Raw genomic sequence first — 24,046 nt, 5'->3', positions numbered from 1 at the left:
TGCTTTTGGCTTGGTGACCCCTTTGTAAACTTTTGCCTCAGCATATTAATTTCCTAGGGCTGCTATAACAAATTACCACAAACTTGCTGGCTTAGAGCAACAGAAATTTCTTCATTCACAATTCTAAAGTTCAAAATTAAGGTCCTGGCAGGGCCACACCCTTTCCAAAAGCTCATGGGGAGACCTCTTCCTTTCCTCTTCCGGCTTCTGGTGGTTTCTGGCATTCCTTGACTTGTATATGCATCATCACTCCAGCCTATTTTCCTCTGTCTTTTATTGTCTCCTATAAAGACATTTTAATTGGATTTAGGGCCCACTCTAATCCAGTATGGGCTTCCCATGTGGCGCTAGTGGTAGTGCCAATGCAGAAGACATAAGAGACTCAGGTTTTATCACTGGGTCGGAAGGATCCCCCCGGAGGTGGGCATGGCGACTCACTCCAGTATTCTTGCCTGGAGAATCCTATGGACAGAGGAACCTAGCAGACTACAATCCATAGGGTCATAAAGAGTTGAACACAACTAAAGTAACTTAGCCTGCACGCTAACCCAGTATGATCTTATGTCAATCTTTACCTTTAATTGCATCTGCAAAGACCCTACTTCCAAATAAGGAGACATTCAGAGATTCCAGGCGGGCATGAATTGTTGCGTGGAGGAGGGATGAGGAGGTACTGTTTAACCCGCTCTATTCTCTGAGACAAGACACCTTACATGTACTCTGGTGGTTTGCGTTTTGGAAATGAGGAATGTGTGCCACTGAGAGAGGACCTGGAACTGTGCTTGGAGGTTCTGGGTGCTCCTAATGTTTTTCTTTGCTTTCCAGCTCCCTCTGTGTTTGCTTTGCCTGTTCTATTTTGTGAGCATACCTTGTTAGACTATCCCATGAATCTTTCAATGTTCTTAGTATAAATTGTTACAATTTTATTTTTATTACTTTAAGCACCTTTACTTTGAATCTCCTATTTTGGTAGCAAAAGCATTTGATTGTGGGTTGTGAAACCTATCACTAATCCTGGTCTACCGAGTAGGAGCCTTCTGGCATTCAGAAAATCATTTGAAACCTCAGATTCCCAAGTTAAGAAGTATTTAATGAGCCTAGAGGGCATGGCAACCCACTCCAGTATTCTTGCCTGGAGAATTCTATGGACAGAGGAGCCTGGCAGGATACAGTCAATGTGGTCACAAACAGTCAGACACGGCTGAGCAGCTTAGCACACAGCACACAGATCCTCTCCGAGGTCTCATCCTGTGTCAGTTTGGGTGAGTCCTCTGAGAAGCAGATGCCAAGAAAGTATTAAGGGTGCAAGAAATTTGCTGGAGGAAATGCTTATAAATGCTGAAGGGGTGAAGGAGCAGGAGGAAGCAAAGACAGTGAAACCACCTGAGTCCTGTGAAAGAAGAAGGGAAAGGAAGGAGGATTAGGCATTGAAAATCTCAGATTTTACCACAGCTCTGAGAAGGTCTCAGGAAGTCCCAGAACAAAGACTGCCCATTAGCAGAGTCCTGTCATGGGCTGCTTTTGGTACCTCTGCTGTGTCATTAGCTACAAGCAGCCCAGGAGAGCATAGTCTCAGAGTGGGGGGGTCCCCACTGCTAGGGATCCCAGCATTAACTAGTGGGAATCAGCAAACTCTAACTCTTAAAGCAGTTTCTATCTTGAAGAAAGATCTGAATGGCAGACCTCTAGGATGGTCACAATGCCAATATCTTTAAAATAGTGAGCATATGATCAGTATGGACTGCAGGTTTGTCTGTCTCCCCCATTCATACGGTGATGCCCTAATCACCATTGCAATGATATTGGGAGGTGTAGGTTTAGATGAAGTTTATGGTTGGCTTAGAGTGCCTTTTTAAGAAGAGAAAGGCTGGAGCTTACTCTCACTCTATGAGAATACAAGAAGATGGCTGTCTGCAAATAAGACAGCACTCCCTAGACACTGAACTTGCCAGTACCCAGGGCTTCCCTGGTGGCTCGGTGGTAAAGAATCAGCCTGCAGTGTGGGAGACTCAGGTTAGATCCCTGGGTCAGGACGATCCCCTTGAGGAGGGCATGGCAACTCACTCCAGTCTTCTTGCCTGGAGAATCCCATGGACAGAGGAGCCTGGCGGGCTACGGTCCATTGGTTCTCAAAGAGTCAGACATGACTGATGACTAACACTTTCATTTTTCGCTTTCTTTAGGGTGTGGCCTCCACGTTTGGCTTAGAGTGCCTTTTTAAGAAGAAAAAGAGACCAGAGCTCCCTCACAGTCATGTGAGAACACAAGACACTCTCCCTAGACACTGAATTTGCCAGTATGCCCTGCTCTTGGACTTGACTCCAGAACTATAAGACTTTTATTTCCCTTGTTTAAGCCTTCCAGTCAAAGGAATCTTATTATAGGAGCCTGAACTCAGATAATGAAGATATTTCATTTTCATTGTCCAGAGAGAGAGCAGGAGAAAAGATTGTCCTCAAGTTCAGTCAGTCTCTCAGTCTGAGAGCCACAGGCCAGGTTTGCTGGGAAGCTGTACTGTGAATATGCGTATGTCGTTTCAACCCGCTCCCCAATGCGATGCACATTTATTGTTCTTCTCCCTCATGCCTCTACAGTCCTCTTATTCTAAACTCCATCTATCTTCTCCCTTCCTTTTCTTGTACTAGTGATGGGACAGGACATCCTATGAGGACTAATGGCAGCACTGTGGCTTCTCCTTTTGTAGAAGATTGCCTCTCAACTTTGGCTGCACTTCTGGGGACACGCCTCACGATAAGTAAATCAGAATCTCTGAGGGGTGGAACCAGGCGTAAGTGTGTTTTCAGGCTCTTCAGTTTGGTCCAACGGGCAGGGAAGGTTAGATGTTCTGCACGGAGGATCCTAGTCCAGGGGAAAGCCACAGCACTGGCTAAATTAATACAAGTGCCACAGTAGCAGTATTTCCTTTTTCAAAAAAGTTTTAAAAGAAAGCGTAGCTGTCTTTCTTACTTACTTTTTGAATGAGAAACAAGGGACATTAATGTTATTCAAAAAGGGCAACATATGAAAGTGAAGTTCATACAGACCCTCCTCCACTGTTGGTCATTTCAGAGTCTGCTGTGTGGGATTGTCATAACTGGATACTTGTTTTTGTATTACATTAATTTAATAGTTCCTGCTGTGTTGTGTTTGAGGGGGAGTTATGTTTCAATAATGAAGGGAAAAAAATGTGTGATCCTTTTGAGACAGAGTTGGTTTCTCCAAGGCTTTTGTGAAGCTGGAGGTTATAGTCATGGTGGCAGAGCTGAGTTAGAGTAATTTTGCAGCAACACTGGACAGTTTTGGATGGGACTTGTTTGTTCAGTTTTATATTCTCTAGCGCAAGATCACTGCTGTCAGAAAACAGACACATGTTCACTGCTCTTCCTCTGTTTTCTCTGAGCCTGTTATGCAGTGGATATTGTGCTTGGGATCAATGATACAAAGATGAATAAAAGAGGCTGAATCTATCAATATGGAAATGGTTAACCAATTTATGGTATATCCTTACAATACATATGACTCTAACTTTCCAAGAGTAATGAGTTAGGTATATACTTATATCCCTGGGGAAATTATTCATGATAAGGCTGTTAGATGTTTATAGTTTTTAAATTTAAATATATTTCATTAAACAAATGGTATGTGTATATATGAGCATATTAAAATTTTTAAAGAATTCATAACAAAACAGTGATTATCAGTGGAGAGTGTATTGGATAAAGCTGAAAGAATCTTTCATGCTTTTTTTTTTTTTTTTACAACTTAAGAACAGTAGGATTTTAAGTGACTATAAGCATGGGGTTTTCTGTTATTCTTGATATTTAAAAAATATCTATAGGGCTTCCTTGGTGGTCCAGTGGTTAAGACTCTGCCTGCCACTGCAGGGGACACAGGTTTGGATCCCTGGTCCGGGAAGGTTCCAGTTGCCACAGGGCAACTAAGCCCATGAATGGAAACAACTAAGCCAGCACACCTAGAGCCTGGGCCCCCCAGCAGGAGAAGCCCCTGCAGTGAGAAGCCCGTGCTCCACAACGAAGAGTAGCCCCTACCCTCCCAGACTAGAGAAGGGGGCACAGCAACGAAGGCCCAGCACAGCCATAAATAAAGAGACATCTGTAAAAGAAATCTGTTTCTTCAAGGAATTACAGAAATAATTTCAAGATGTTTTAAAAGAACTTTGCCTATAAATCAAAGAGGTTTTCCTGGCTTCCCAGGAATAAAAGAAGCTGAAAAAAATGGAATTTATCTTATCTTTTCCTGATAGCCCTGCGTTGTTTTGAAACAGTGGCCCTGCACTTTAATAAGCCATTACCTCTTTACAACATTATGACGCAAACGAGCAGCAAACAAACAAAAAATTCTCTCAGTTCATTTGCTTCAGATTAATCTGAAAGGCAGAGAAAGTCTCCTTAAAAGACACTGTAACAGGATTCCAACAGAGAAGCAAAATCAGTAGGAGATAGACACATGGATAGGTGTAAAGATTCCTATATACTTATATATAAGCCTATGCTTTATAATAAACCTCTCTCTATTATTATATGTATTATATATAAAATATAGCATATTATCACGTAATATTAATGATATTGGCTAGTCAGCCATTGGGGAAGCTTACTAGGCAAGTTCAGATGTATAGGGCAGGCTATTAGGATAGGCAGGCTGAAAATTCTTAGACAGAAGCTGAGACTGCAGTCCATAAGTGGAAATTCTTCTTCTTCAGGGAAGGAGCCTGGTGGGCTACAGTCCATAGGGTTGCAAAGAGTCAGGCAGGACTGAAGCGACTTAGCGCATAAGCACACAGGGAAGCTGCAAGCAGGGATTAGGCCCACCCCCATTATTGGAGATAATCTCCCTAAAGTCAACTGATTGTTGACATTAATGACATCTACCAAATACCTTTACAGGAATACCTAGATAGGTGTTTGATTGAATAACTGGGTACTGTAAGCTAGGCAGGGTTTCCTTGATGGCTCAAGCAGTAAAGAATCTGCCTGCACAGGAGACTCAAGTTTGATCTCTGAGTTGGGAAGATCCTCTGGAGGAGGGGACAGCAACCCACTCCAGTATTCTTGTTTGAGAAATCCCATGCACAGAGGAGCCTGGCAGGTTACAATCCATAGGGTCACAAAGAGTTGTACACAACTGAAGCAACTTAGCATGCACACATAACCTAAGCAAGTTGACACAAACTGATATCATGATCCACCCTTTGTCAACTTGGCACCCATACACATCTCCTTAAATGACAATCTCCGAAACAATAACAAGGTCATAGCTCTGCTTAATATGATTCACCTATCCTGAATACACATTAAAATTCACCAACCATTTCCCTAGATAAAAATGCTAACTCTGGGACTTCCTGGTGGTTGGTTAAGAACCCATCTTGCAGGGAACTCGAGTTTGATCCCTGGTGGGAGAACTAAGATCCCACATGCATTGAGGCAACCAAGCCTCACGCTGCAACGAGAAAGCCTATATGCCACAACTACTGAGCCCACACGAGGAAATGAAGATCCCATGTACTGCAGTTAAGACCCGATGAAGCCAAATAAATGTTTTTTTTTAAAAGAACACAAAATCCTTGAGTAAACTTCATTTTTCTACTTGAAACTTCAATATTATGATATAAAGTTAACCAGTATTAGCATATTTTATATGAGATGATAGGGAATAAGAGAGGGAATAAAACTATTTACATATAAAAATACTCAACTATTACAGGCATTGTTTCAGTAGTGGTCACACAGTTTTAGCTGATATTTTAAACTACCTTTTTCTACTACCCATTCCATATCCCCCTTTGTCCTCAGCAAGCATTTCAAGTAGTTGTGTTTGACTGGTTGGGTAACCTAAATGTTTATTTCTGAAGGCTCTGGGCCATTAGAAATCCTTCTTGAATGGGGTTGTTGTAGTTTTCCATTGGCATTAATCACAGGACATGATAGTACTGAAGTGATGCCCTGAGGGATCTTCTGTATTCTAGCCATATTCTTCCTTACTTCTATTTTGTGGTAGCAGCCCAATTTCCCTTTGGTAATCAGGATCGATTGCCGCATTGCCCCAATGAGTATAGTAGCAACCTTCTTTTCCTATTGATTCAGAAGCATGTGAAGCCTAAGGTGACCGAGTGGCAGTCTTCACTTTTAGTTCAATGACATCACTGTTGAGTTCCTGGTAGAAGCATTCCTCTCCTTGAGACTAAGATTTTATGATCAGCAGAGCATAAGGTTTTAGGAACAGGAAGCAAAAATTTTGCCAGGGAATCAGTAGGATTAGTAGTAAATGGTGCCACTCCTATCTCAACTCTTTGATTCTGTAACCAGTGCATCTTGGCTATGAGAGAAACACCTTACTCTGGGTGTTTATTTAGAGCATGTATAATTCTCTGAAGAGCCTTTGCCTAACTGATCCTGTAATGGTGACTTCTAAAGTTCATTCCATCATTCTGTCAAGCCAGCTGCTTCATGATGATGGGGAACATGGTAAACTCAGTGAATTCCATGATATGAATGCATTATCACACTTCATTTAGTGTGAAGTTAGTTACCACTTCTAACTACACTGTGTAGAATACCATGATGGTGGATAAGGTAGTATATAAGTCCATGGATAACAGTTTTGAAAAAAGCATTGTCTGCAGGGAGGCAAATTTGTATCCACTCTAAGTTTCTATTCCAGTAAAACCAAAATGCTGCCTCTGCAATGAAGGAAGTGGTTCAATGCAATCAATGTGCCACCAGTTAACTGGCTGATCTCCTGAAGAATGGTGCTATAATGAGGAGTCTGTGTTGGTTTCTGCTGCTGGCAGTTCGGATACCCGGCAGTGGCTGTAGTCAGGTCAGCCTTGGAGGTGAAGGTCACACTACTGAGCCCATTTAAAACCTCCATTCATACCACCCCTTGCCTACTGCATTCATGAGCTTATTGGGTAATGGCAGTATTGACTGGGGAAAGAGGATGACTGGTAGGCAAAAGATGGGCCATCCTATCTACTGGATTATTAAAATGTTCTTCTGGACTCCAAATATGGCTGAGAGGTCTTACGTGACAAATCCACTCTAACATCGCTATATCCTTAAGCCTTTTGATTCCTTCCTCAACAGCATACCAAGGCAGGTGTGGCATTCTAACTTAATTTAGTGTAGCATACCTTTTGGTCAGAGTATTAGTCAACCAAACAATCTGCCAGAGCCTTTTTCACCCCTCAAGCTAAATCATAAAGTTCAGAATCTCTTGCTTAGGGAGCCCATATCAATAAATGTGGCCTAAACTAACTTTATATTCCCTACCCCATTCACCCACACCATTAATACCTACTCCCCAGATTTCTGTCCTTATAAATTGGAAAATTCATGTACTTCTTTTGTTGTGTAGAGAAACAACTCATGATAAACTTATATCTCATCCTTTGGGGCTTGTCAGGACTTGGGTCTGCTTTTAGGTCTAGAGGCAGAGGGAGTGGAAGTGGTAAGTCCTGTACAGAATCAGTAGTGACTTGCAAGGCAACTACTTCAGGAGAGGTCTTTATGGGCTGTTCAGACAAAGCAGGGTTGACCTCCACAGGCAAGGGTGGAAGGGCTGCTTCTCCTGGCAGAACTTAAAAGCTCTGTGCCCCCAGCTTCATTGGGATCTTCTCAGATATCCTCATTCTAATTATCAGGATCCCATTCCTTAGCAATCAATGCTTTACTTTAAAGGAAAACACTGGGTGAGATTGAGAATTCAGTTTGCATTGTAATTCAGCTACTTTCAGGATGAAGCTGGTTATTTTCAGAAATCTCAGCTTTGCAACTATAGGAGATAAGGCTTTTTTTTTTTTCCCCCAGATCGGACTTAAGAGAATTTTAGGTCATTTAGGCTGAGCTTGAGCTGGGAATTTGAAGCCCTGAGCTCATCATTTTCTTGGCCCATTTTCTCTAGTGCATTTAGGAGCAATCACTGAATCTTATTATACTCCTTAGTTTGACTAAAATGTTCTAAGGTATCAACTACATAGTCACTTAGAACCTCAACTTTTATAGGTATTTGCTCAGGAGTAGTCAGCGGTGATATTTTGCATATCTTTATTGCCTCTTCATACTGTGGAGGACAAATGCCCTCTTTACTACTAGATACCCTTTAGTATTTTGAATCTAATCAAATTAGAGGCCCAATGCAAGAAAACTCTGAACCAATTTAAGAAATGCATTCTTAAGATTCTGTTCCTCTTTGAGAATTATAATTAGAAAAATCTGTATCAGAGTTCCACCAGAGAAGCAGATATTTATTCTCCAGAGCTCATAATTACCTATTTTATTTGCTTAGTCTCTATGTACTTATCACTGATTCAAGTTAAGTTTCCTCTCACTATGTATTTGGATACAGCAGGTAGTCTGTCTTCTTGAAGAGATGTCTCCTGGAGCTCTTGGACTTGCTGCAGTCTCTGCTGGGTGTTCTATCTGCCTGGGATTCAGTTGTCATCTTGGAATCTCATTTCATCGTCACTCTGGGGATTCCCTTTGCTTGTCTATTTGGTTGGATATCCTATTTCCTTTTCCATCTTCCCTTTTCTTGTTTTGTCCCCTCACTTTGGTAGAGCACATTTTCCAGTAACTTCTTAAGAAAGGGTGCTTAGGAGGTAATTTATATTTTAAAACGTACGTGTCTAAAAATGCCTACATCCTACTCTCACACCAATTGATAACCTGACTGAAGACTGAAAACCTTTTATCTCAGAACTGTGAAGGTTTTGTTCCATTATTTTCTGGATTCTAGTGTTGACATGGAAAACTCCAAGCTGCTCTGAATCCTGAGACTTTGTATTCTACCTAGGTCCCACTCTCCATTCCAGAAGCATAAAAGATTTTTTTCTCAGGGTTTCCCTGATAGTCCCGTGGTTAAGAATCTGCTTTGCAATGCAAGGGACACTGGTTCAATCCGTGGTCTGGGATGATCCCACGTGTCGTGGAATAACAAAGTCCGTGGCAATAATTACAGAGCACTCTAGAGCCCATAAGCCACAACTCCTGGAGTCTGTTGCCTAGAGCCTATGCTCCACCACAAGAGAAGCCACTGCAATGAGAAACCTTCTTTCCTTTCACTGAGTATGCTTCCAATCTCCTGCCCAGTTTGCTGGGAACTCAGGGAGTGATCTGATTTCGTGATCAGGGAGGGTTCTTTGTAAGTGGAGTTGTAAATAATCTTTCGGTTCTTAATTTCATTTTCACCCTACCTTCAGAAGTTCCTGGTGTCCCAAATGCCAAGGCTTTTGACGTTCTATTATACACACACACACACACACACACACACACACACACACACACATATCTGGTTGTCTCTCAGCTTTCTCCTGTTTGCTTAAAGCTCATCTTTCTCCAGTTAGTTACTGCTTGTCTTCCTGTTTCCCAATTTCCATAATTTTATTGTTGCATCTCCCCTTCAGTTCTTATCTGAGTAAATACATTAAAGAAAGAAAGAAAAACCCAATAAGTAAGCAAGCAAATCAAAACACCTCTTTGAGAGCATCAAACTGTCATTTCAGTCGTGTCTGACTCTGTGTGACCCCATGGTCTGCAGCCTGGCAGGCTCCTCTAGCCATGGGATTCTCCAGGCAAGAATACTGGAGTGGGTTGCTGTGACCTCCTCCTGGCGATCTTCCCGACCCAGGGATCCAACCCACATCTCTTATGTCTCCTGCATTGGCAGATGGGTTCCTTACCACTAGTGCCACCTGGGAAGCCCAAATACCTCTTCACTGTCATCTTAATGGGATTTTGGGAGATAACAAAAGTAAATGCATTTGTTTAATCCATCACCTTTACCAAGAACCCATTATATTAATAGAATTCCTAAGGATGAGCTCATGTTCCTGGGGGTAATCTCTACATGGTTGTGATTTTGCAGGATTACTTAAATACTATTTAACTTGGTATATTAGCATCTCATTTCATAAGTGAGGTTCACAAAAGCTTTTTTATTAACCAGGAGTGTTTTTGGTATGTGTCACTCTTGTCTCATAAAATTAGTTCAGGAACACCTCTGTTTTTTTATTCTATGAATTTGTTTACAGTAGGAATTATTCTTTCTTTGAAGGTTTGGTAAGAGTTGATTATAAAACCTTCAAGGTATGGTACCTATGATTTGGCTTTGCTCTATCACTTTTGCCTAAAATTCTTGATTGATGTGAACTTTGACGTTTGTGGATTAAATAATAACCCAAAGCTATTACTCTAAATCTTACACTTCATGGTAGACAGTTATATTACTATAAAACCATAATGTACTGAACTCAATCTTAACTGACTCCAGAGTATATTCCAAGATTGTGCACTGAAAATTTACTTAATAGTGCTTGGATTACAAAGAATAGCCCTAAAATAATTAAATTACCTACTTAAAAATTAATTACATAAAACTTAACACTTAATTCTTTCCAGATAATTTCACATATGTGGGTTTTATCTTCCCAGGTACATTGTAAAAGCTTATATATGTATAAAGCTTAACTCTAAAAGCCATGTTTTATACATCTTTGTATCCTTCATAATGATAAGAGCTGGGCTGGATAGACAGGATAACATATAAATTCTAATGACTGATTTTAGTATCTCCTCACTATCTACATCTTTATTAATTAATACATGTGGGAAAAATTCAGTTTATTAAGGATTCTGGTTAGTTAAGTTCTAAAAATTAACCAAATTTCTCCAAAAATTTCTACATTAGATATATAATAATTGATTAAATTTCTTTTGAAGTTATTGCTCAGCTTTGCATTCAATCTTCTGACTTTTTATCATTTTGACTTAATGACTAGCTTAGACTGCTCATAAAAGTAATGACCCATTCATTTACTTATCCATCTCAATAACTGATGCAGTTCATTGAATCCAGTGGTTCAGCTGGTGAGATTGATATTGAAAGTAAATGTAGCTGAAATAAGTATAACAATCATTTAAGAGCCTTGTTTGTCTATTGCAGTGTTGTGATCCCTCAGAATAAAAAGGTTTCTGGGGAGCCTTCTCACTGGCCAGAGAGATACCTAAACAGGAATGGTCTGAGTACTTTATGCTCATTCCACCCAGAATAGTTCTTCTGTTTCATTAACTGAGATTTCCCACTAAATGTTGTTTGAACAAAAGCCTTTTAGGCTAAAAATGGGTTTTAAAAACTACTGGTCAATTGTGTAAATATGACCAAAGTCTCTATAGTTCTCAATTGCATCATACACGTGCTAAACTTAGAATCTGAAGAGAAGCCCCTATTCTCAAGAGTACTGACAGCCAGCTCTCCAGGATGCAATCATTTGTCTCCAGTGAGAGAAAATAAAAGGGCAATTTGAGAGGTTCTCTCTTACGCTCTTTTCCCAGCTTATATAGTTTTCTTTTCCGTTGTTCTCAAGATAACCACATAAGTAAGAATAATGAATTTGAGTTGCAAAATATGGTTAATATTTAGAATTTGGTTAAGAGATCAAAAAATGTCACTGTGAAATTGGAGGTGCACTCTGACTCTGTCTTGCCCAATTACCCTGAGCCTAGAAGCTACTGGGGCTCAGAGGTGCCAACTAGAGGCTGTTACAAGGCTTTCTCCCCCATGGGTCCAATAAGAGCCTTGAGATCAACACAGCATGCTCCATATTAGGATCCTAGAAAGTGTGGGCTTTAAGGATCTTTGACCTTCCAGGGGAGGGTCAGCCAGTTAAGGCCCAGGAAATGGAGGAGGAACTGAATAATGGGATCATCCTCTCTACCTTGAGGAAGGAGAGAGAATAGCAGAGAAGTTTCATTCTGATGCCTTGAAAGAGGACTGACAACCTTCTGGTGGCAACAGTGCCAGCCTCCAGGCCCCTCCACCTCTCGTGACCATCCTCACTTAAGGTGTCAGCCTCGCTAAAGTCCCCATAGTAGTCTCAATGGGCCAATGAGGAAAAATTGCTTCACATCTAAGCAGACTTAACACTAGAAAGAGGTAAACAAAGGGAACAATATGAATAGGCCTCCAAAGAAATAGAGATGCTGGATGAGACAGAGAACAACTTGAACAAAGCAATGATTAGAACTCAAGTTTTCAAGTAGAGCACAAATTAGACTTCCTTAAAAAAGTGCCCCCCCAAACCTCCATGATTTCCAAATAAAAAAATTCAATATGGGACTTGTAGAAGAAGATGGCTATTTATATAATCAGGAAAGAATGATACATCTATATTTTTCATTTGAAAAAGTATATACTATATGCCTGGCACAATGCTAAGTGCTGGATATAAATGGCCACAAGGAAATGATTTAGTTTTCCTGGAGCCAAAAGACTCGAGAATGACAAAAGGGAAGGCCATTCTGAAAAAGTGACACATTAATGAGTGTGATTAAAATTTTAAATAGTATAAAGTTCATAAGAACAAGAAAAGGAAAATGGATGAGATAGTTCATCTCTTTGAAGTTATCTGCCTGAGATGAATTGTAAATACACCACTTATGCTGCCCAATTAAAGAATCAGGGAGTCTTCAAAATTCTACATGGAGAAGTAAAGTGTAAATGATACAATGAAGGCCATGATACAATTAATGTTATTATGGACAAAGATATGTCATAATAGGAGTATGATCGATTGCAACTAACATTTTTGAACATACATAAATTGCACAGTGCTAAGCACTACACTTATTGTCTCATTCACTCTCTATAAAGTGTCTTCTATACCTTTCCCATTTGATACATTAAAAACCCAAGGGGCAGGGTTGTTACTCATTGCTTATTCACAAAACTAGTGAGTAGTTGAATCAGAATTCAAACACAGGTTTTACCTGCCTGTAGTGAATTCTCTTCCACACCCTGTAAGCCGCTCTTTACAGGAAACTGCCCTCAGCCAAAAGGCCCCTCTTCTTGTCACTTTAGCAGAGCTATAGCTATATAGTAACTCATTTTTAAACCAGGCACCCTCATGCTCTCTATTCATCTCTGGCCCAAGCACACCTTTCAGATCTTTTAATCACATAATATCTTGCCTAACTTGTTGGTTCTTTTTGTAGATTAAATCAGCAGAAATGAAGAATGAGTAACATGATCAGATCTCTTCCCTAGCTTCCTTTCAAGTAACTGCCAGAACAAACTCTGCGACCAAACTGTGTGAACAAGATAACATCTAGAGGAAGATCACAAGGAGTCAACAAGCCTGCACACAAGTCTGCACAGAAAAGGGGATGGTGATGACTCTGACCCCTATTTCAATGATTAACTGACATTACTTCTCTGTTTCTCTTAAAAAGCTTTGATGGCCAAGCGGAATCTCTGGAGGTGGTTTTTTGGGGAATGTGGATTCCACCATGTCCTCAGATTGCCAGCATTCTGGTCAAAGGCACTTTTCCCTTCTACCATTTGTGAGTATGTAACTGATTTTTGTAAGCAGTAAGCAGTGGGAACCAATTCATTGGGTAACATACCCTATTCTCCTCTAACCTGGATTTAGAGAATCAAAGATGTGCCCATTCTGCGTTTCTGCTGTGGTTCTGGGAGAAGGGTCATCTGATGACAAGTCCTGTTTCTGAATAAAGAAGTATTCCTTGAGCCTACAAAGCAATTCATTAAGCAAATTGCTGTAACTTTCCTGAAAATACTGCTTTTGCTCATTCAGTTATCTTATCTTTAATTCTGGACTCTGAATCAATTCACTAGTTTCCATTCTATAATGTGATTTGCTAAGTGATCTTGGGCTTCACAACAGACTTTTCTGACAGATGTACTTTTCTTTATCAACCCTTAAATTGATCTCCTATGAATTTGGTTAATATGAATGATTTTCTCAGCTCCAATCATGACTTTTAAAATGAAATATATTTATATTATATTTTATTTTTTTAATTTTAAAGAAATGAAAGACAGTCCATGAAATACAGTCCCAGTAGTTATCTCTTGGACTTTATTACATATTTATCTATAATAAAGCAGTTATCTTCCACAAGTGGGCACTTTCAGAAGAAATATATAGGGTCTATAATTCAGCACCAGTACTATAAATGTTCTTTTTTTTAAAAACAAACATAATAAAGTAAGTATGCATAAAAACACCAGTGAATTATGTAGACTCCATTGAAAACTACACAATAGAGACATATAAGGCTTATTTGCTATCCTCTCAGCTAAGTTTAAAATTTGGCTTCAAAATTTTGTTCTCTCAGGCCTCATCTAAGTTCTTGCCTCAAGAAGAGGAAAGTTTATAATAAAGGGAGGTTCAACTTTCTAACACTATACATAAAAATAAACTCAAAATGGATTAAAGATCTAAATGTAAGACCAGAAACTATAAAACTCCTAGAGGAGAACATAGGCAAAACACTCTCTGACATAAATCACAGCAGGATCCTCTATGACCCACCTCCCAGCATACTGGAAATAAGAGCAAAAATAAACAAATGGGACCTAATGAAACTTAAGAACTTTTGCACAACAAAGGAAACTATAAGCAAGGTGAAAAGACAGCCCTCAGATTTGAAGAAAATAATAGCAAACGAAGCAACAGACAAAGGATTAATCTCAAAAATATACAAGCAACTCCTGCAGCTCAATTTCAGAGAAATAAATGACCCAATCAAAAAATGGGCCAAAGAACTAAACAGACATTTCTCCAAAGAAGATATACAGATGCCTAACAAAGACATGAAAAGATGCTCAACATCACTCATTATCAGAGACATGCAAATCAAAACCACAATGAGGTATCATTACACACCAGTCAGGATGGCTGCTACCCAAAAGTCTACAAGCAATAAATGCTGGAGAGGGTGTGGAGAAAAGGGAACCCTCTTACACTGTTGGTGGGAATGCAAACTAGTACAGCCACTATGGAGAACAGTGTGGAGATTCCTTAAAAAACTGGAAATAGAACTGCCATATGACCCAGCAGTTCCACTTCTGGGCACACACACTGAGGAAATCAGATCTGAAAGAGACACGTGCACCCCAATGTTCATTGCAGCACTGTTTATCATAGCCAGGACATGGAAGCAACCTAGATGCCCATCAGCAGACGAATGGATAAGGAAGCTGTGGTACATATACACCATGGAATATTACTCAGCCATCAAAAAGAATTCATTTGAATCAGTTCTAATGAGATGGATGAAACTGGAGCCCATTATACAAAGTGAAGTAAGCCAGAAAGATAACATTACAGCATACTAACACATATGTTTGGAATTTAGAAAGATGGTAACGATAACCCTATATGCAAAAGAGAAAAAGAGACACAGATGTACAGAACAGACTTTTGGACTCTGTGGGAGAAGGCGAGAGTGGGATGTTTCGAGAGAACAGCATTGAAACATGTATATTATCTATAGTGAAACAGATCACCAGCCCAGGTTGGATGCATGAGACAAGTGCTCGGGCCTGGTGCACTGGGAAGACCCAGAAGGATTGGGTAGAGAGGGAGGTGGGAGGGGGGACCGGGATGGGGAATACAGGTAAATCCATGGCTGATTCATGTCAATGTATGACAAAAACCACTACAATATTGTAAAGTAATTAGCCTCCAACTAATAAAAATAAATGAAAAAAAAAAGAAGAAAAAAAAGAATAACAAAAAAAATAAAATAAAGGGAGGTTCATATAGTACTCATTAAGGACTTTGCATGTTTGACTCTATTAGATGAATACTATTACTATTTTACAGATAAGGAAATTGAAGTCCAGAAAGAGCAATAGTTTGCCCAAGGTCACACAGCTAACTGGGAGCAAAGTTGAGCTTTAAAACCAGACTGTTAGAGGTTCACCACTATAGTCTTCTTTTCTGCTTTTCATTCTGCCAAGAAAACTCAAACCCTCTGGTTTCTGTCTTCCTACAGGGAATTCCCTGAATTTTCTCCAGGGAACTTCCCTTTTTCTCTCTCTGTTATTTAGAGCAAGCTCCTAATTCCCTATGCATGCACCTTAATGTCTCATTAAAATATGTCTCTGAGTTAACAGTTCTACATCCAGTTCCCTAGGTAAAATGAACACAAAGGAAGGTTTCTGTTGCACAAAAGGGGCAGTGAGAGATACCAGAATATGCCACCCAAAATATGCCTCTTTGGAGTATGGGTTATTTTGAACTAAAGGCCATAGAGAACCAGCAGACACAGCAGAGGCTCTAAAACTATACATAAGATTAGTAAGTAAGACTTCCATTTGTAGAAATGTCTCTCCCATACAGGAAGAGAAGGACTTTTACCAACTCTTTGATGAATGGAGAAAAGTGAAAGTGAAAGTCACTCAGTTGTGTCCAACTCTTTGTGAAACCACCAACTATACAGTCCATGGAATTCTCCAGGCCAGAACACTGCAGTGGGTAACCTTTCCCTCTCCAGGGGATCTTCCCAACCCAGGGATTGAACCCAGGTCTCCCACATTGCAGGCACATTCTTTACCAGCTGAGCCACAGTGGAAGCCTATGTCATACTTAAACCAGCACAACAGGATTTTCCCGGTGGTGCAATGGATAAGAATCTGCCTGCCAACTGCAGGTTCAATCCCTGGTCCTAGAAGATTTCGTATGCTGCAGAGGAATGAAGCCCATGCTCAACAAGTACTGAGCCCTTGAGCTGCAACTACCAAGCCCACGTGCTGCAACTACTGAAGCTCATGCACCTAGAACCCGGGCTTTGCAGCAAAAGAAGGAAAGCAAGAAAAAAAAATGTTAAAAAAAAAATCTGCACAACAGTTTTTTACGAAACATATTTTTCCTGTCACCTTCCCCAAACTTGCCACTACCACCCAGAAAGCCCCAAACTCTTTTCTTTTGTTGGTATTTAAAGTCAACAGGGTATCTAACCCCTAATTTGGGTGACTCATTGCTGGGTGCTTCCATGTGTACATGTTCATGTTTATGAAATTCTATTGTTTTTCTCTTGTTAATCTAATTTACAGGGCTTCAGTTGGTAAGATTGGTAGAGGAAGAAATTATTTTCTCCCCTAAGATGAGAGAAGTAAGTAAGGTGACACCTCTAGGATCACATAACTGGGCAAGTGCCTCATGCAAGACTAGAAACAGTGACTCATTCAATTCTATATGCCAAATGGAGCCCACTATCGAGACTGAAGGCTTGGAGCTTTCAGCATTTTCAACTTTGGGGCTCCCTACTCTGAAAGATAGACGTTATATTTATAGTTAAAGGGTAGCAGAATGTGTCACCCCAAAATATCACTGTAGGAGTTCACGGCATTCCACACTAAAATATGCCACTTTGGTATTTTGATTATTTTGAGCTGTAGGTAGTTGAAAAACCACAAATGCAGGGAGAGAATTTTTCTAACACCCCTTATCTGTCTAAAGACAAATCCTCCAAAAGGAACTCAATTGTCACAAATACCCTCCCCAGGAAGAAGTTTTATCAACCAGGGAAGACTAATATAGCACAGGACAGGAGACAAAAAACTGACACCACAGCCAGACTTTGTCAAAAACTATCAAACCTCCTATGTATTCTCCTAAGGGTCCACTTGTCTTTCCATCTTTTGTAAAAACCATTTACTGTTCCCTAAGAGCTTCTACATCCGTCTTCTGCTTTTCCTGTTAAGGAGGTATTTAATCCTGAATTCTAAAGGTACCTAGGGGAGTGACTCATTTTTCCTGGATATTTCCTATGGATACATGCATATACACGTTAATAAACTTCTATGAGTTTTTCTCTGGCTAATCTTTTACTAAAGTGTTCTCAGTTAAGAACTCAGAAGGGTAGAGGAAAAATTATTTTTCCCTCATACATAATCAGGCTCTTCAGAAAATGTCCAATCAATTTTCTGATATGATAATTAATGGGAAGCAGCTGTCTTTTCCCTTTTATTTAAAAAGTGGAATTTATGGGAATGATATGGGGATTAATATTTATAAAGTGCTTTTTGAAAGGAAGAAGCACTGTGATTATTCAATAGAGTATAGAGTTATTGGAGAGTGAGATTAATCTATCTCTTGTAAATCTCTTTAACTAGGCAAAAAGGATATGACAAAGGACCTGATCAAAAGCCCCCCAAAGGCATCAAGTGCTGATCAGTGCACACTGTCAGCCTCTCCAGTATTTCAGAAAAGTCTACAGAGCATTACTCCTTCTGCCTGCCTCCTCTCAGTGTAACTTATCACCAGTACATAACCTTGGTAAGGCTTGTGGACAGCTTTAGTTGTTCCACACACATTTAGTTGTTCTTTTCAGCAAGATGTCACATCATAAAAAAATAGGCTTCCTCCCCAAAATAATGTAGGTATTTTTTAACTGAAGATTTAATGGGTAATAGAGAAGACAGTTTAGATTGCCTATGCCACAGTGATACTTAGTAATATCTCTATAATACTCTCTGATCTATTCCCAAACGCCCTTTCTGGCTGACTTATGTTCATGCCCTAATCTCTTCCAGACCCTCCAAAACCTTAACTGTTTCCTGGAGCCCTTCAGCTCTGTCCACACTTCATTTCACAAAACAAATCAAAGCTTGCTGGCCAGTCAGCTTTGTGCCCCTAAGCAATCAATTCAGGTTCAGAGATTAATGTTACTCAAGTCTGTCTCTCAAGCTTTAGTCCAGTATTCCAGGAAGCAAATCCTGTACTCTAGGAAGCAAAATAGGAACACTCAAGAAAGGTATATGGGTGAGAGTGTGGGAAGAAAGAGAGAAGCAATTCTGACTTAAAAGAAGCAAGATTCTCTTCTTTTTCTGTGTGTGTGCTAACATCTGGAAATGTACTCCCATCTTTAGACTAAGCTGGTACCTAGAATCAATCAATTAAACACAAGATCTCATTTGAGATAAATGATAACATGAGGAAATAAAAAAAATCACAGGGCCTAAATTTCTTCAGCAGTCAGTGTGTCTCAATAGATAGTTTTAATCTAAAAGAGACTGTGGGCAGAGTTAAGTTCAAGAAAATTAAAAGTGAGTAATAGTTACTGTTTTAAATGATTTTAAAAAAGGGTAGCCAGTAAAATATCATAAATATATTCAAGACATTAGCCTACACAATAATAAAACAGAATATTAACACTAATCAAGGATTGAAAAACAAAATTTACCAAGTAAATCTGAAGATTGAATTGACTTTATCCAGTGATTCATGCAATGATTCTATAGTCAGCAAAAACAAGACTGGGAGCTGACTGGCTCAGATCATGAACTCCTTATTGCCAAATTCAGACTGAAATTGAAGAAAGTATGGAAGACCACTAGACCATTCAGGTATGATCTAAATCAAATCACTTATGATTATACAGTAGAAGTGATGAATAGATTTAAGGGATTAGATCTGATAGACTACATGAAGAACTATGGATAGGTTCGTGACATTGTACAGGAGGCAGTGGTCAAGACCATCCCCAAGATAAAGAAATGCAAAAAACACAAAATGGTTGACAAGGCCTTACAGATAGCTGAGAAAAGAAGAGAAGCTAAAGGCAAGGGAGAAAAGGAAGGATATACCCATTTGAATGCAAAGTTCCAAAGAATAGCAAGGAGAGATAAGAAAGCCTTCCTCAGTGATCAATGCAAAGACATAGAGGAAAACAATAGAATGGAAAAGACTAGAGATCTCTTCAACCAAATTAGAGATATCAAGGGAACATTTCACGCAAAGATGGGCACAATAAAGGACAGAAATTGTATGGACCTAACAGAAGCAGAAGATATTAAGAAGAGGTGGCAAGAAGACACAGAAGAACTATACAAAAAGATCTTCACAACCCAGATAACCACAATGGTGTGATCACTCACCTAGAGCCAGACAACCTGGAATGCGAAGTCAAGTGGGCCTTAGGGAGCATCACTATGAACAAAGCTAGTAGATATGATGGAATTCCAGTTGAGCTATTTCAAATCCTAAACAATGATGTTGTGAAAGTGCTGCACTCAATATGCCAGCAAATTTGGAAAACTCAGCAGTGGCCATAGGACTGGAAAAGGTCAGTTTTCATCCCAATCCTAAAGAAAGGCAATGCCAAAGAATGTTCAAACTACCACACAAGGACACTCATTCATCTCACACACTAGCAAAGTAATGCTCAAAATTCTCCAAGCCAGGCTTCAACAGTACATGAACCGTGAACTTCCACATGTTCAATCTGGATTTAGAAAAGGCAGAGGAACCAGAGATCAACTTGCCAACATCTGTTAGAACATCAGAACAGCAAAAGAGTTCCAGAGAAACATCTATTTCTGCTTTATTGACTATGCCAAAGCCTTTGACTGTGTCACAACAAACTCTGGAAAATTCTTCAAGAGATGTGAATACCAGACCACCTGATCTGCCTCCTGAGAAATCTGTATGTAGGTCAAGAAACAACAGTAGAACTGGACATGGAACAACAGACTGGTTCCAAATTGGGAAAGGAGTACGTCAAGGCTGTATACTGTCACCCTCTTTATTTAACTTATATGCGGAGTACATCATGTGAAATGCCAGATTGGATGGAGCATAAGCTGAAATCAAGATGGCAAGGATAAATGTCAATAACCTCAGATATGCAGATGACACGACACTTATGGAAGAAAGCGAAGAAGAACTAAAGAGCCCCTTGATGAAAGTGAAAGAGGAGAGTGAAAAAGTTGGCTTAAAGCTCAACATTCAGAAAACTAAGATCATGGCATCCAGTCCCATCACTTCATGACAAATAGATGGGGAAACAATGGAAACAGTGAGATACTTTGTTTTGGGGGGCTCCAAAATCACTGCAGATGGTGACTGCAGCCATGAAATTAAAAGATGCTTGCTCCTTGGAAGAAAAGTTATGACCAACCTAGACGGCATATTAAAAAGCAGAGACATTACTTTGCCAACAAAGGTCCTTCTAGTCAAAGCTATGGTTTTTCCAGTAGTCATGTATGGATGTGAGAGTTGGACTCTAAAGAAAGCTGAGCACCGAAGAACTGATGCTTTTGAACTGTGGTGTTGGAGAAGACTCTTGAGAGTCCTTTGGACTGCAAGGAGATCCAACCAGTCCATCCTAAAGGAAATCAGTCCTGATATTCATTGGAAGGACTGATGCTGAAGCTGAAACTCCAATACTTTGGCCACCTGATGTGAAGAGCTAACTCATTGAAAAAGACTCTGATGTTGGGAAAGACTGAAGGCAGGAAGAGAGGGAGACGATAGTGGATGAGATGTTTGGATCGCATCACTGACTTGATGGACAAGAGTTTGAGTGAGCTTCGGGAATTGGTGATGGACACGGAAGCCTGGCATGCTGCAGTCCATGGGGTTGCAAAGAGTTGGACACGACTGAGCGACTGAACTGAACTGAATGATTCATAAACTGGACAAGCAGAAAAGAACCCCAAGGACCTGTACAGTAGGCTCTTACAGTTAGAAAGGAAAAAGAACAGATTGTTTCAAAGCAAGGTCATCTTCCTCTAGGGGATGAAAGGAACTATCAAATGGATTACCTCACTAGTGCTGGTACCTCACGAGGAAATTCCTGACTGACTGGTTAAGATTACATCCTTGATGGAGGTTGAAACTGTAATAGGTTAGGTATTAAGTCTTGGTTTGGTGGAATGGGTTTAGCATAAGTGACTCCATCTTGAGTCTATTGTCTCTTTTTTAACAATTCCCCTCTTTTGATCAGACTCTCAGCTTAACTGAGAGATGTGACCGTAATTTAAGGTGCTAGTGCTCTGATGTTCTTATAGGTTTTGTTGATCCTTCTTGTGGTACATCTGTGATATTTTCAGGCCACAACTTCAGATTCACAGTGGTTTTTTTTTTTTTTTTTTTAAGTCAGTCATTCTCTTTGTTCCTTTTCTGACATTCCAGTCTTATGGAGATCATTTGCTTGGTGGTTTATGGCTGCAAATTTGCATTTAAAGCCTTTCAGAGAATACTGTGCATTAGGGAGACCATTATGATTATTGTAAGTGGGATAATTCCCAGTGCTTGGAGTGCACCTAGAAACCATGGTCCCTAAGACCCAAACTAATTACAGTCAAGTAAGTCAAAGAAAGACCCTGCTGAAGGGGTCTTTGTAAGCCAAGCTGAGTGATTTTATATAACTGAGTTTCAGCTTCTCCAGAGGAGTTAATTAGGTGCAGCAGGATGTTGGTCAGAGCACAGACACCTTGCTAAAAGATAATCACAGGCTGTCCTGTTATCAAGAACAACTTTGGGCAGAGAATCTAAGGATTTTTGTTGAGCAGCTATTGCTTCGACAGCAAATTACATGAATAATTTCAAGAGTTAGGAAGAGGCTTCTCATGATGGCCTCATTTACGTCTACTTCTAATCAGGAAGGTAAGGCCCCTGCCAAAAGAAGCGAATCAGAAACTACCAGATAATGCCTGCTGAATCTGTGGCTCAGGACTAGAAATCTGATAGTCATGGAGACCAGTAAAAGTTTAAGGATTTGTAGACCACACAGGCAGCTTTATTTTGGTTACTTTTGCCTTGTGTTCCTTTCTTTGCATAGAGGGCAGATGTAAAGTTAACCAAGTTTGCGATTGTTAATCAGAGAAAAGGAAATAGACCAGGGGTTCTCTACCATCTTGGACAGATCAGACTTTTTGATGACAAATCTAGCAGTCTGATAATTCATCCCCCTTAGCAATGGCCTGGGAGATATGGGTGGTGGCATTACCTTTCCAGGCCAATGCCAGAGTAAAGGAAAGAAAGAGAAGATGGCAGGGTTTCATGTTTAGTTACAGTATAAAATCTTTTTTTTTCCCAAGTATTTATAATTTGGCTGCACTGGGTCTTAGTTGGGACCTTTAGGTGTGGCACATGGGATATTTAGTTGTAGCATTCAAACTCTTAGTTGTAGCATGTTGGATCTAGTTCCTTGACCACGGATCAAACGTGGACCACCAGGATTGGGAGCGTGGGGTCTTGGTCACTGGACCACCAGGGAAGTCCCACAGTGTGAAGTCTTAACCTGGTATCATGGGAGGAACCAGTCCCCCTCAGTCTGCCTCGATGTTGGCTACTTCTCTTTCTAGACTATTTGATTTAGAGGGCTCCAAAATTTGCTTAGGGTCAGACTGCAGGTGCAGCCTTCTTCCGAGGTTCAAGTCCCTGAAGTCTGGCTGCCATCTGGGTAGTGAGGAGACTTATTATAGTCCCCCACAAGGAGATTCAAGGGCAGACTTTGTTCTCAGTGATCCCAAGGAAAAAAGGGTGAGAAAATTGGAAATGTTAGTTTGGAGACTCATATTTGAGGAAACTAGAATGTGGGATCCAGTCCAATTTACAACTATATAGCAAAACTTCAAAACAGGATTAGAATTTAATATCTACAAAGGTGCAAACTTAATTTTTCTTTCTACAATTATCCCCATTTCTTTTTTTCAAGGATAATCACAGTAAGTATAATTTGTTTTTGTTACACTTGGCCTGATTATTTAGGTAAGTGCTGCAAAATAGTGATTAACCATATAAACTTTAAGACGGCATAGCTGAAACCTGGTAAGCAAGGTACCGGGTCTGTTTTTCCAAGGGGCTATTTTGGCTCTGTAAAGTCAATCTTCATTTCTTTAAACTGTCATATCTAAGTTTATGCACATCGCGCTCAAATATGCCATTCCAGTCAAAGTCTTGGGAATATGGCCAATGTTTTTAATTGTGTCCTGTTACAAGGAGAACAGATTCTTATTAAGCTTATGCAAATAACTAACTGTGTTGCCATGAAAAGAATATTTAAGAGTTTCCAAAGTCTTGAGGGATCAGGTAGGGAGAAAAAAATATTTCATCTTTGTTTATAAATATTGTTGTTTGTCTGTTATTTAGTCACTAAGTCATGTCCCACTCTTTGTGACCCCATGGACTATAACCCACCAGGCTCCTCTGTCCATGGGATCTCCCAGCCAAGAATACTGGAGTATGTTACTGGAGTATGCTACCATTTCCTCCTGCAAGGGATCTTTCCAACCCAGGGATAGAATACACGTCTTCTGTGTTTCCTGCATTGCCGGCAGATTCTTACCCACTGAGCCATCAGGAAAGCCCAAAATGAAAGTAATGGTCGCTCAGTTGTGTCTGACTCTGCGACCCACGGACTGTAGCCCACCAGGCTCCTCTGTCCATGGGATTTCCCAGGCAAGAATACTAAACTAGGTAGCCATT

The sequence above is a fragment of the Odocoileus virginianus genome, chromosome 13 (assembly GCF_023699985.2).
Source record: "Odocoileus virginianus isolate 20LAN1187 ecotype Illinois chromosome 13, Ovbor_1.2, whole genome shotgun sequence".
NCBI lineage: Eukaryota > Metazoa > Chordata > Mammalia > Artiodactyla > Cervidae > Odocoileus > Odocoileus virginianus.
Note: the sequence above shows the minus strand (reverse complement) of the source record.